We start from the raw sequence: 15681 nt of genomic DNA, 5'->3' as shown, positions 1-15681 counted from the left end.
ATGGAAATCGCGGGCGCCGTGATAATACACAAGTACCGGAAATTGTATGACTGTTTCCTAATTTCCTCTAGTATCTAGAGAATCACATTGCTACCCTAAGGGACATATCTAACCTTGAGCAGAGTTTGCAGTTTTCGGTTGCTGCATTAGAGGAACAGGGGGCCCAGGGGTGGTCGGCGGTTGAGTCAAGTGAGGAAGAGATGATCGGTAGCTGGGTAACAGTTATGGGGTCTAGGAGGAATAGAAGATAAAGGAAGCGACAGACATGCTCTGAACTACCAAACCCTAGTAGATACACCCGAATGGACGCAGAAACTATGGTTGGGAGTGAGGAGCTGGGGGAGATGGCAGGGAAGGGTTCCTCTAGCAACCAGAGGAATACCCCATCTGCCAGGGAGGGTAATTCAGAGAGGAAGGGCCCAAGGCCAGGGCCATAATTAGGGGGGGGCTAGGGGGTCACGCGCACCGGGCGCTGGAGGGTGGGGGCGCTAGTTTGGTGTCCCGGCAGCGTGGTCCCTGGGATGAGCAGCGGGGGTCCGGGGACTGGTGGGTTAACGCCAGGTCCTAGCGTGGGGTCCCGGGGACTGGTGGGTTAACTCCGGCTCCTAGCGCTGCCGGACGGTGGGCGGGAGGCAGGTTTTGAAAAGACTTGCCGGACGCTGATTGGCTGAATTCAGCCAATCAGCGTCCGGCAAGTCTTTTCAAAATCTGCCTCCCGCCCACCGCCCGGCAGCGCTAGGAGCCGGAGTAGGGTGGCCAATCCTGGGATTTCGGGATCAGACGTGGCCCGACTTCTCCCGGCAGCACTGCGCAGCGTGACGGAGATCAGGGGTCACGCTGCGCAGGCAGAGGTTGCGCCCGGCAGTGTGATGCCGCGCCGCCCCCCCAGCCAGCAAGAAGCCAGCAAGCCCACCTGCCCGCCCAGCCCGCCCGCCCAGCCAGCAAGCCCGCACATCCAGCAAGCCCACCACGCCAACTGCGAAGCCAGCGCGTCAGCTCGCCCACCCAGCCAGCACGCCAGCCTGCACCCAGCCAGCAGCATGGACGACCCGTCATCCCACCCACCAACCGGGCTCCTGGCAACCCTGCTGGCCCCTGAAACGTAAGTAAATGTGGGGCAGCCAGGGTATATTTTTTAGGGAAGCCAATCCCGGGATCCCGGGATTGAGCATTTTTCAATCCCGGGATTGAAAAAATGCCCCGGGATTGGCTTCCCTAAACCGGAGTTAACCTTCTCCAGTCCCCGGACCCCCGCTGCCTGACCCCAAGGCAGTGATTTTTTTTTTTTTTTGGAGGGGGGGGGGGGGGGGGCGTCCAAATGACTGCCGACCCCGGCGCCCCGAAACACCTAGTTTCGGCCCTGCCAAGGCAGATAGTGGTGCTAGGGGATTCAATGATTAGGAAAGTTGTTAGGGCAATCTATTATCGGGACTGCAATAGGTGTACACTCTGTTGTCTCCCCAGGGCTCGGGTATGTCATATCGCGGACTGGGTGGACAGATTATTGGGAGGGGCTGGGGGAGATCCAGTGGTCTTGGTGCATGCTGGCACCAATGACATAGTCAGTGGAAGATGGGATGTCCTCAAAAAAGACTTTAGGGATCTAGGCAATAAACTTAAGGGAAGGACATCTAAGGTAATCTCAGATATATTGCCCGTGCCATGAGCTAGCCCAGGGAGACAGAGCGAGATTAGGAAGGTTAACGTGTGGCTCAAAGACTGGTGCAGTGGGATTTGAGGGCGGTATCTGAGTTCCTAGAAAACCGTGTGGACTTCTCGGTCAGGCGCCATCTCTTTTGCCGCAATGGATTGCACCTGAATGAGGAGGGGCAGGGGTGCTCGGGGGTAGAATGATGGGAAGGCTTGAGGAGATTTAAACTAGGCGGGTGGGGGGAGGGTATAGTAAGAAACCTTAAACCAATAAATGAGTGTATAATATAGGGCAAAGACAGATATATTGTAGAGATAGTACGGGGAAGGGAGAAAAAAGGTATACAAAAAGTGTATGAGAGACACACACAGCCAAGTACAAATATTGTCCATGATACAGATTTATCGTTTCCGGAACCTTCTGCAACTGTAACAGGTAACATGAAGAGGGCAAAGGAAAGACGAGATCTGAAATGCCTTTGGCCCTTATTCTGATTGACGCGGACTTTACCGCGTACTTACGGATCGCGTCTTTACGGCGTCTGCGCATGCGTGGCGAACGCTACGCGCATGTGCCACGCCTTGACTCGGTACCAGTTCGGGCAAATCCCGTCCAAAACTGTTCACCGCTATCAGTCGGGAAATAGGGGCGTATTATGGGCGTCATGCGGAATGACACATGGGCGTAGTTTCAAAGTGGGCAAAACGGGGCGGAAACATGGGCGGACACGGGGGAGTACACTTATGTTGGGGGGCGTACATTCGGAAACCACTCCGAATGCACGCGATCAAAAAGGGCAGAAATGTGCGGTGTCCACAAGTGTACTATTGCTTTGCGGACACCACTCGTTCATGCGGTAGGCGAACGTACGCCTAATGACTACAACCATTAACACCTGAACCCAATAGAATCTACTCCTTTACTCATTACTCACTAATAGGCCGCTTGTCAGTGCTTTAATTGAAACCATTGCTGCTTCAAGGAAACCTTACTAGTCCCCCACATATGCTGTACTTGTCAGACACTTTCAAACTGCTAACAATGGACATGACAGAATATTAATACTAGCAATACACATGTGTTACTTCATAGTGGGTTGTTTGGCGTAAATACTCCGCTTACGTGCGGTAGCACCGCTTGGCTCCCGTTCGGATGCGGTATTCCCGAGCATACTCTGTAATACTCTGTAATACCGTGCCGAATCGGAGTGTTTCTCCCGCACACGCATGCTTTGTATGTCGTCCGTAAACACGCCCTGTTCTTAAAGAGTGAGTCCGTCCGAATGCGGAGGACACGTGGGCGTTTCTACGGACGATGGCCGCACGCGGCAAAACACCGTGGCGTGCGGACCGCTCCGTAAGAATGCGGGAATATCCGCACCGATCAGAATAAGGGCCTTTATCTGAATGCTAGGAGTTTAACTGGTAAAATGGGGGAACTAGAGACCCTAGTTTTTGAGGAAGGTTTTGATCTCATGGGTATTACTGAAACTTGGTGGGATGAATCACATGAGTGGGAGGATAACATAGAAGGTAATAGTCTGTTTAGAAAAAACAGATTAAGTAGAAGGGGAGGTGGGATTTGTTTATATGTTAAACCATCCTTAATACCATACATAAGGGAAGACATATACAAGAGCACAATGAAGGGATTCGGTATGAAATACAGATGGTCAAAATCCAGACGGTCATAATACCGACAACCCCCCATTACCACCTTTATAATTTTCGATATAACCATTGCTTGTAAAGTAAAATAAAGTGTGCACGCCCTAGTAGATGATAGGGCATGAAATTCCGCTTGTCGACGCATGTCGGTGCGACATGGACAGTCATATGTAGTAGCACGTCCCCTCGCATGGCTCGCTACGCTCGCCATGCTTCGGGCACACTATTATACTCCCCCCTCCATGTCCAGTGGGATGGTAAAGTATGAACAAGTTAAATGTCAGTATTTTCACTGTGTCGATATTTTGACCGTGTCAGTATTTTAAATATTGGTATTTTGACCATCGGTCAATGGATGTCGGTGTTTTGACCGTCGGGATTTTGATTGTAGGTAAATGGACTGCATCCCCAATGGAGTCAGTAGAATCAGTTTGGGTAGAAATCACAGGTAATATCAATGTCTATATAAGATTAATCCGATGGATAATAAGTGAAGTGCGCAGTTTATGTACTGTGTCCGTAAACCTATAACATTTTATTCCTAGCTACTGGCGAACAAAGCGTAGCGAACCTTGTTCGTGTATAAAACACGCTATATCGATACCATTAAAACGGTATCTTTTCGCAGTACTTAGTACTCAAATGTAAGTACAAAATCAAGTACAGTTTACTTATAAACCTTTCTGCTTATTGCGAATAAAAGCCAAGACTCTGTATAAATTCCGGAACAAGGGGATAAATTCCCTGAACCATATATTTCTGTCCCTAGCGGACAATAGGGGGTTACAGACATATAGAAGCAGATAACAAGATATACAGACTGCTATACAATACAAAATAGGTTTTAAACTAACAGGCGAAAAACAACAGGGTACTTGTGCATTATCTGGGCGCCTGATTTTTGCATCGGGTCGGAAAAATCGGGTAGATCGCATCGCATGCGACCAAATCGCATGCGATGCGATGTGATCGACGCGATTTTTACATTGGATCCAATGTTAAATGGTCCCTGAGACCCAATTTCGCATTGGGTCCAATGTTAAATGCCCCCCAGACCCCATTTTTTATTGTCTAAGCACCCTGATGGTTAACAATGCCCCAACATTGTTAACGCCACGCCGCGATCAACGCCAACCCGAAGCGTGGCGAGCCCAGCAAGCCCGCAAGGGGCAGCGGTACGCGTCCTCCGACCTTTTCATACCCCAACTATCCACGTTGGCGCGGAGTTGATTCTATATAGTGTGGCGAGCGAGGGGACGCGGAATACGAGCCCGAAGCATGGCGAGCGCAGCGAGCCCCGCGAGGTTAATTAATCCGCTGGCCACGCTTCAGATTCGTATGTCGCGTGTACTCGCCACGCTTCGGGCTCGGTGGCTCGCTGCGCTCGCCACACTATGTACAGTCAACTCTACACCGACGTGGATAGTGGGGGTATGAAAAGGTCGGAGGACACGTACCGCCGTCCCTCGCAGGCTAGCTGCGCTCGCCACGCTTCGGGTTGGCGTTGATCGTGGCGGGGCATTAACAATGGAGGGGAATTATGGGGTCTGGGGGGCATTTAACATTGGACCCAATGCGAAATCGGGTCTCAGGGACCATTTAACATTGGATCCAAAGTAAAAATGGCATCGATCACATCGTGTCGCATGCGATTTGGTCGCATGCGATGTGATCGACCCGATTTTTACGCAAAAATCAGGCCCATCGCATCTGGCATACAATACTATAAGTTAAGGCATACAATAAAAAAATTGGGTGCCCAGATAATACACAAGTACCAACAACAGATATAAATACAATCAGCCACAATACAGGAATACAACAGTTACTGTCTCATCAATAGCGCTGGCGCAAACCCGGTCCGAGCTCCCTATATTCTATGCAGAATATAGTCCAGGAAGAAGAAGAAGCACAATGAGAATGCTCCCTGGTTGGGTTTAATCTCTTATAGTGTCCAGGTAAAGGGGTAGTGAGGGTCTCCATTGTTCAGGAGATCAAGGGCGAAATGTAATAGGGTGCGATTTTTAGACATGTGCGATTTTTGGTCAAAAACGGCCGAAATCGCACATTTTCCGAAAATCGCACATTTAATAGGTTGAAAATCGCGGTAAAAAAATCGCACTTTTTTACCGCGAAATCGCACTTTTAGAAGTGCGATTTTTAGTCACATTTCAAATCGCATCCAGATGTTTTCCCATTATAAAGTATACAACTCGCAAATGTAATAGGGTGAGATTTTTGGTAAATGTTACCAAAAATCGCAAAAAAAATAGACCAGGTTCTGACAGGCGAATTTGACAGAACCATGCACAGATCATTGAGATCTGTGCATGGTCCTGTTAATAAAAATGTGTAAAAGTGTTTTTATTAAAAAAAAAACGGCGTGGGGTCCCCCCTCCTAAGCATAACCAGCCCCGGGCTCATTGAGCCGGACCTGGTTCCAAAAATACGGGGGACAAAAAGCATAGGGGTCCCCCGTATTTCTGAAACCAGCCCCGGACTCTTGGACCGGTCCTGGTTCCAAAAATACGGGGGACAAAAATCTGGGGGTCCCCCGTATTTTGAAACCAGCACCGGGCTCCAACAGCCCGCGGTGTCATGCCACAGCCGGGGGACACTTTTTATACAAGGTCCCCCGGCCAAAACATGAGCACCGTGGCTGGTCAGCCTTGGACGGGGTACCTGGAGGAGTGGGGACCCCCCCAATAAAGGGGTCCCCCCCCCAGGCTTCACCCGTCCAGGGCTGAAGCCCGGGGCTGTCACCGGCGTCCGTGGCCAGTGGACGCCGGCCTGATAGGGTTAAATCGATCATACGTTACATTGCTTTATACCGGAGAACTACAAGTGCCAGCAGACCTCCCCCGCATGCTGGGACTTGGAGAACCACAAGTCCCAGCATGCGGGGCATGGAGACGCATAGCTCAGTCCTGATTGGCTGAGCTATGCGTCTCCATGGAGACGTATCGGCCAATCGCGCTCTCAGCCTTTGTAGCGCTGGAACAGCGCTAAAGAAGCTGTTAGAGGCAACGGAGAAAGCCGGTTCTCCCCGCTGCCTGTCAGTTCGGGGGGAGCCGGCTGTGAAGCAGCCAGACCAGCGCTGGATCCAGGAATGGTAAGTAACGCTGGTGTAAAAGTGAGGTGTGTGTGTGTAATAAACTTTTACTTCTCTGTGTGTGTGTTTTTTATAAACATTCTTTTTACAGGTGGACTACAAGTCCCAGCGGGCCCATTAATGCCCCGCATGCTGGGACTTGTGGTTCTCCAAGTCCCAGCATGCGGGGGAGGTCTGCTGGCACTTGTAGTTCTCCGGTATAAAGCAATGTAACGTATGATCGATTTAACCCTATCAGGCCGGCGTCCACTGGCCACGGACGCCGGTGACAGCCCCGGGCTTCAGCCCTGGACGGGTGAAGCCTGGGGGGGGGACCCCTTTATTGGGGGGGTCCCCACTCCTCCAGGTACCTCGTCCAAGGCTGACCAGCCACGGTGCTCATGTTTTGGCCGGGGGACCTTGTATAAAAAGTGTCCCCCGGCTGTGGCATGACACCGCGGGCTGTTGGAGCCCGGTGCTGGTTTCAAAATACGGGGGACCCCCAGATTTTTCGTCCCCCGTATTTTTGGAACCAGGACCGGCTCAATGAGCCCGGGGCTGGTTATGCTTAGGAGGGGTGACCCCACGCCGTTTTTTTTTAAACTTTTTTTTTTTTGCACAAAATCGCATTTATGAAAATGCGCACATTTTCATGACTGAAAATCGCCCGAAATCGCGGCAAATCGCATTTTTTGCTGCTAATTCGCATCTCATTACATATGCGAATTCGCGGCAAAAACCGCGATTTTTAAAGGTGCGATTTCTGGCGAGTTTGGAACTCGTCCAAAAATCACACCCTATTACATTTCGCCCCAGGTGTCACTTCTTGTGGATTGGTGCAGGGGAGTGCACCTCTGTGTCTTTGTCTCCAGGCATCGTCATAGGGGTCGTAAATCAACAATGTAAACCAGCTACATCCGGATCTCCAAGTTACACTGTCTTCGTGGCAAAAGTGACCATTAAATATGTAATTGATCCATAACTTTCGGCTGCTAGGAGTTGCGTACTTTTGACAAGGACCGGAGCGCCGCGCATGAGAGACGGACCATACAGATGCGAAATATGTACAGGAAAGATCGTGTTTTACCAGTTTAAACTATGTGCTGCGAATTAAAGCCAGATTATCTATATTTTATTATTTGTGAGTCTGGGACATGAATTTATGTGTATCAGTATGGCTGCGCACAGGGTTTGCCTTATTATAAAACCTGGTTCCTATACTTCATTTGCGTAACTCTGAGAACCAAGATGGCGGCCATACCATTCTATTGTGGTGTGTATGCAACTCGACTTTGACAGGGGCTAAAGAACTTATACTCGGAACACTATAAACCACCCAACATAAATACGGATGAGGAAAATGACCTCTTGCTACAGGTGGGAAAAGCAGACAGCTTAGGGGACATTATTATTATGGGTGATAATAATATGCCCAGAAATACATTGGAAAGATAGGTCAAGTAGTACCATTAAGGGAAATGTTTTATTGGATGCCCTAAATGACCACTATTTGTATCAATTTATTGAAAGTCAAACCAGAAATAACAATAATAACAATTCTGGATCTCTTGATAAGCAACAATGGGGACATTGGGGGTTATTCTAATTCACTCGGAAAGGCACAATCACTCTCTAATGGACAAAACCATATGCACTGCAGGTGGGGCAGATGTAACAGTGCAGAGAGAGTTAGATTTGGGTGAGGGTGTACATCAAACTGATATCTTAATTGCAGTGTAAAAATAAATCAGCAAGTATTTACCCTGCACATAAACAATAAAACACCCAAATCTAACTCTCTCTGCACATGTTACATCAGCCCCACCTGCAGTGCACATGGTTTTGTCCATTCGAGAGTGATTGTGCCTTTCTGAGTGAACTAGAATAACCCCCATTGTTACTAACACAACCATAAAGGAGACATTGGGGAACAGTGATCACAATATGATCACATTTGATTTAAATATTGATAATTATATTGGAGCAACTAGGTCCTTACATTTCAGAACAGCAAACTTGTTAAGTTTGAGGAGTCCTTAAAGTATATAAACTGGAAGGAATACTACATCAGTAGTAGGGAAATTGATAAAACAAAGAGTTGTAGAATATCTCAAAACCAGCAATTTACAGGATCGGAAACAGAACAGCATGGGTTTACTGGGGGAAGATCATGTCTTGCGCTACACAATAGACTCATTTAATATTTAATAACACTTACAGTATAAATAAATTAACTAAATAATGTAAAAATGAACATATACAATATGAATGGAAGAGCTGCAGTAGATTGTGTTCATTTATATAGGGTATACCACAATCACCTCAAATCCTTGTGTGTCCCTTCCTTTTAGGGCCTAAAAAGGTGCAATTCGTCCAGTACAGTACAGTAAATGGTTGGACCCCAGATGGTATACCGTATGGTGCACATGGTGGGCCCACAGGGGGTTATACAATACTTACCATGTGTGCTACAGTATACTGTACTGTAGGAAAATAGTGACTATAACAATAACAATTATTACTACTGCCAGAGCTCTCGCTCCCCCCTCTGGGCCACCATGGTCCTGGGACGGGGTGCAGATGCCTAGCTGCTCCTCCTCCTGGGTGGTGGGGTGGCTTTCGGACACTGCCACTGTAAAAAAAAAGACAAAATAAACATACTGTTCCGTACAGTACAGTAAATGGTTGGACCCCAGATGGTATATGGTATGGTGCACATGGTGAGCCCACAGGTGTTATACAATACTTACCATGTGTGCAAGGAACTGGCTCCTCCTGCACCTCCAGCTCCTCCTCCTCTTCCTCCACCTCAGTGTGTAAAAGATATCAAGTATTGTAAAATAAGCAAATAATAACATTAATACAGTACAGTACTACAGTATACTGTACTGTAGGAAAATAGTGACTGTACCAATAACAATGATTACCACTGCCAGAGCTCTCACTTCCCCACTCTGGGCAACCATGGTCCTGGGGTGGGGTGCAGTTGCCCAGGTGCTCCTCCTGCTGGGATAGGGGATAGGGGATTTCCCTGCCTAACCAGGATACCTAAACGCTGGAGCAAAATAACAGGGAGTAATGCACTGGTTAACCACCAGTTAGAGAAACAGGCCAGGCCCACTGCAGAGCTGAGACCAGAGCCACAAACTGAAGGAGCAGGCTGGGCAGCCAAATAAACGAAAGGAACAGGCAAACTGTCGGGGAACAATAAGGAAATAACCTGGCTCCACCGGAGCACTTACGTGACCCAAGGAAGGAGAATAACAATGGGAAAGGTCTGAGCACCAAGGAGCTGAACCAAAAAAACTTCTGGAGCAACTAAACCTGGAGCAGGACCGAGGACCAGAAACAGCTGATCTGCAGCTACCTGCACAGGAAAGAGGAACTGGACACTAGAAGCAGGAAGCTATCACTGGCAGAGTATTGCAGGAGAGCTTGTCCTATAAAGGGCTCAAGTGATTAATTACACCTGGTGGAGATCCAGGTAGCTCCCAAGCTTGTGCTTAACAAGCTCATTACCTCGCAGACTAGCGAATAATTAGCTCCCAGAATATTGAGCTGATATGGCACAGACCTACCACTGGAGGCCACCAGTGAGTCAAATGCCAAACACAAACTGAACTGAAAACAAAACAGACTGAACCATTCAACCTGGTTCCTGGTTCCCACTGATTGCCCCCCGTACCTCCTGAATGCACCCTGCCCCACTGATTGCCCGCCATACCTCCTGAATGCACCATGCCCCACTGATTGTCCCCCGTACCTCCTGAATGCACCCTGCCCCACTGATTGTCCGCCGTACCTCCTGAATGCACCCTGCCCCACTGATTGCCCGCCATACCTCCTGAATGCACCCTGCCTCACTGATTCCCCCCATATCTCCTGAATGCACCCTGCCCCACTGATTTCCCCCCGTACCTCCTGAATGCACCCTGCCCCACTGATTGCCCCCCATACCTCCTGAATGCACCCTGTCCCACTGATTGCCCCCATACCTCCTGAATGCACCCTGCCCCACTGATTGCCCCCCATACCTCCTGAATGCACCCTGCCCCACTGATTGCCCCCCATACCTCCTGAATGCACCCTGCCCCACTGATTGCCCCCCGTACCTCCTGAATGCACCCTGCTCCACTGATTGCCCCCCATACCTCCTTAATGCACCCTGCCCCACTGATTGCCCCCCGTACCTCCTGAATGCACCCTGCCCCACTGATTGCCCCCCGTACCTCCTGAATGCACCCTGCCCCACTGATTGTCCCCCGTACCTCCTGAATGCACCCTGCCCCACTGATTGCCCCCCATACCTCCTGAATGCACCCTGCCCCACTGATTGCCCGCCATACCTCCTGAATGCACCCTGCCCCACTGATTGCCCCCCATACCTCCTGAATGTACCCTGCCCCACTGATTGCCCCCCGTACCTCCTGAATGCACCCTGCCCCACTGATTGCCCCCCATACCTCCTGAATGCACCCTGCCCCACTGATTGCCCCCATACCTCCTGAATGCACCCTGCCCCACTGATTGCCCCCCATACCTCCTGAATGCACCCTCCCCCACTGATTGCCCCCCATAGCTCCTGAATGCACCCTGCCCCACTGATTACCCCCCATTCCTGCTGAATGCACCCTGCTCCACTGATTGCCCCCCGTACCTCCTGAATGCACCCTGCCCCACTGATTGCCCCCCATACCTCCTGAATGCACCCTGCCCCACTGATTACCCCCCATACCTGCTGAATGCACCCTGCCCCACTGATTTCCCCCGTACCTCCTGAATGCACCCTGCCCCACTGATTGTCCCCCGTACCTCCTGAATGCACCCTGCTCCACTGATTGCCCCCCGTACCTCCTGAATGCACCCTTCCCCACTGATTGCCCACCATACCTCCTGAATGCACCCTGCCCCACTGATTGCCCCCCGTACCTCCTGAATGCACCCTGCCCCACTGATTGCCCCCCGTACCTCCTGAATGCACCCTGCCCCACTGATTGCCCCCCATACCTCCTGAATGCACCCTGCCCCACTGATTGCCCCCCATACCTCCTGAATGCACCCTGCCCCACTGATTGCCCCCCGTACCTCCTGAATGCACCCTGCCCCACTGATTGCCCCCCATACCTCCTGAATGCACCCTGCCCCACTGATTGCCCCCCGTACCTCCTGAATGCACCCTGCCCCACTGATTGCCCGCCATACCTCCTGAATGCACCCTGCCCCACTGATTGCCCCCCATACCTCCTGAATGCACCCTGCCCCACTGATTGCCCCCCGTACCTCCTGAATGCACCCTGCCCCACTGATTGTCCCCCATACCTCCTGAATGCACCCTGCCCCACTGATTGTCCCCCATACCTCCTGAATGCACCCTGCCCCACTGATTGCCCGCCATACCTCCTGAATGCACCCTGCCCCACTGATTGCCCCCCATACCTCCTGAATGCACCCTGCCACATTGATTCACCCCGTACCTCCTGAATGCACCCTGCCCCACTGATTGCCCCCCATACCTCCTGAATGCACCCTGCCCCACTGATTGCCCCCCATACCTCCTGAATGCACCCTGCCCCACTGATTGCCCCCCGTACCTCCTGAATGCACCCTGCCCCACTGATTGCCCCCCATACCTCCTGAATGCACCCTGCCCCACTGATTGCCCCCCATACCTCCTGAATGCACCCTGCCCCACTGATTGCCCCCCGTACCTCCTGAATGCACCCTGCCCTACTGATTGCCCCCCATACCTCCTGATTGCCCCCCATACCTCCTGAATGCACCCTGCCCCACTGATTGCCCCCCCGTACCTCCTGAATGCACCCTGCCACACTGATTGTCCCCCATACCTCCTGAATGCACCCTGCCCCACTGATTGCCCGCCATACCTCCTGAATGCACCCTGCCCCACTGATTGTCCCCCATACCTCCTGAATGCACCCTGCCCCACTGATTGCCCGCCATACCTCCTGAATGCACCCTGCCCCACTGATTGCCCCTTGTACCTCCTGAATGCACCCTGCTCCACTGACTGCCCCCCATACCTCCTGAATGCACCCTGCCCCACTGATTGCCCCCCATACCTCCTGAATGCACCCTGCCCCACTGATTGCCCCCCATACCTCCTGAATGCACCCTGCCCCACTGATTGTCCCCCATACCTCCTGAATGCACCCTGCCCCACTGATTGCCCCACGTACCTCCTGAATGCACCCTGCCCCACTGATTGTCCCCCATACCTCCTGAATGCACCCTGCCCCACTGATTGCCCCACGTACCTCCTGAATGCACCCTGCCCCACTGATTGCCCGCCATACCTCCTAAATGCACCCTGCCCCACTGATTGCCCCCCGTACCTCCTGAATGCACCCTGCCCCACTGATTGCCCGCCATACCTCCTGAATGCACCCTGCCCCACTGATTGCCCGCCATACCTCCTGAATGCACCCTGCCCCACTGATTGCCCCCCATACCTCCTGAATGCACCCTGCCACATTGATTGCCCCCCGTACCTCCTGAATGCACCCTGCCCCACTGATTGCCCCCCGTACCTCCTGAATGCACCCTGCCCCACTGATTGTCCCCCATACCTCCTGAATGCACCCTGCCCCACTGATTGCCCCCCGTACCTCCTGAATGCACCCTGCCCCACTGATTGCCCCCCATACCTCCTGAATGCACCCTGCCCCACTGATTGCCCCCCATACCTCCTGAATGCACCCTGCCCCACTGATTGCCCCACGTACCTCCTGAATGCACCCTGCCCCACTGATTGCCCGCCATACCTCCTGAATGCACCCTGCCCCACTGATTGCCCCCCGTACCTCCTGAATGCACCCTGCCCCACTGATTGCCCGCCATACCTCCTGAATGCACCCTGCCCCACTGATTGCCCGCCATACCTCCTGAATGCACCCTGCCCCAATGATTGCCCCCCATACCTCCTGAATGCACCCTGCCACATTGATTGCCCCCCGTACCTCCTGAATGCACCCTGCCCCACTGATTGCCCCCCGTACCTCCTGAATGCACCCTGCCCCACTGATTGTCCCCCATACCTCCTGAATGCACCCTGCCCCACTGATTGCCCCCCGTACCTCCTGAATGCACCCTGCCCCACTGATTGCCCCCCATACCTCCTGAATGCACCCTGCCCCACTGATTGCCCGCCATACCTCCTGAATGCACCCTGCCCCACTGATTGCCCGCCATACCTCCTGAATGCACCCTGCCCCACTGATTGCCCGCCATACCTCCTGAATGCACCCTGCCCCACTGATTGCCCGCCATACCTCCTGAATGCACCCTGCCCCACTGATTGCCCCCCATACCTCCTGAATGCACCCTGCCCCACTGATTTTCCCCCGTACCTCCTGAATGCACCCTGCCCCACTGATTGTCCACTCTGTAATTATCTAGTGTATGCATAGAAACCATAGTTGCCTCCCCTCCTGCATTCTGCAGGAGACTCCCTGATATAGCAGCAATCTCCCTCTCTCCCTCATTAGTCTAGCAATCTCCCTCATGTCACCTAGCCCACATTATACTGTTACATCATAGTTATCTCCCCTCCTGCATTCTGCAGGAGACTCCCCGACATAGCTTCAATCTCCCTCTCTCCCTCATTAGTCTAGCAATCTCCCTCATGTCACCTAGCCCACATTACACTGTTACATCATAGTTGCCTCCCCTCCTGCATTCTGCAGGAGACTCCCTGATATAGCAGCAATCTCCCTCTCTCCCTAATTAGTCTAGCAATCTCCCTCATGTCACCTAGCCCACATTACACTGTTACATCATAGTTACCTCCACTCCTGCATTCTACAGGAGACTCCCTGACATAGCAGCAATCTCCCTCTCTCCCTCATTAGTCTAGCAATCTCCCTCATGTCACCTAGCCCACATTACACTGTTACATCATAGCTACCTTCCCTCCGGCTTTCTGCAGGAGACTCCCTGATATAGCAGCAATCTCCCTCTCTCCCTCATTAGTCTAGCAATCTCCCTCATGTCACCTAGCCCACATTACACTGTTACATCATAGTTGCCTCCCCTCCTGCTTTCTGCAGGAGACTCCCTGATATAGCAGCAATCTCCCTCTCTCCCTCATTAGTCTAGCAATCTCCCTCATGTCACCTAGCCCACATTACACTGTTACATCATAGTTACCTCCCCTCCTGCATTCTACAGGAGACTCCCTGACATAGCAGCAATCTCCCTCTCTCCCTCATTAGTCTAGCAATCTCCCTCATGTCACCTAGCCCACATTACACTGTTACATCATAGCTACCTTCCCTCCTGCATTCTGCAGGAGACTCCCTGATATAGCAGCAATCTCCCTCTCTCCCTCATTAGTCTAGCAATCTCCCACATGTCCCCTAGCCCACATTACACTGTTACATCATAGCTACCTTCCCTCCTGCATTCTGCAGGAGACTCCCTGATATAGCAGCAATCTCCCTCTCTCCCTCATTAGTCTAGCAATCTTCCGCATGTCACCTAGCCCACATTACACCGTTACACCATAGTTACCTCCCCTCCTGCAGAATGTAGGAGACTCCCTGACATAGCAGCAATCTCCCTCTCTCCCTCATTAGTATAACAATCTCCCTCATGTCACCTAGCCCACTTTACACTGTTACATCATAGCTACCTTCCCTCCTGCATTCTGCAGGAGACTCCCTGATATAGCAGTAATCTCCCTCTCTCCCTCATTAGTCTAGCAATCTCCCTCATGTCACCTAGCCCACATTACACTGTTACATCATATTTACCTCCCCTCCTGCATTCTGCAGGAGACTCCCTGATATAGCAGCAATCTCCCTCTCTCCCTCATTAGTCTAGCAATCTCCCTCATGTCACCTAGCCCACATTACACTGTTACATCATAGCTACCTTCCCTCCTGCATTCTGCAGGAGAATCCCTGATATAGCAGCAATCTCCCTCTCTCCCTCATTAGTCTAGCAATCTCCCTCATGTCACCTAGCCCACATTACACTGTTACATCATAGCTACCTTCCCTCCTGCATTCTGCAGGAGACTCCCTGATATAGCAGCAATCTCCCTCTCTCCCTCATTAGTCTAGCAATCTCCCTCATGTCACCTAGCCCACATTACACTGTTACATCATAGTTGCCTCCCCTCCTGCATTCTGCAGGAGACTCCCTGACATAGCAGCAATCTCCCTCTCTCCCTAATTAGTCTAGCAATCTCCCTCATGTCACCTAGCCCACATTACACTGTTACATCATAGTTACCTCCCCTTCTGCAGGAG

The sequence above is a fragment of the Crinia signifera genome, chromosome 5 (genome assembly GCF_055691185.1).
Source record: "Crinia signifera chromosome 5, ASM5569118v1, whole genome shotgun sequence".
Taxonomy (NCBI): Eukaryota; Metazoa; Chordata; class Amphibia; order Anura; family Myobatrachidae; genus Crinia; species Crinia signifera.
Note: the sequence above shows the minus strand (reverse complement) of the source record.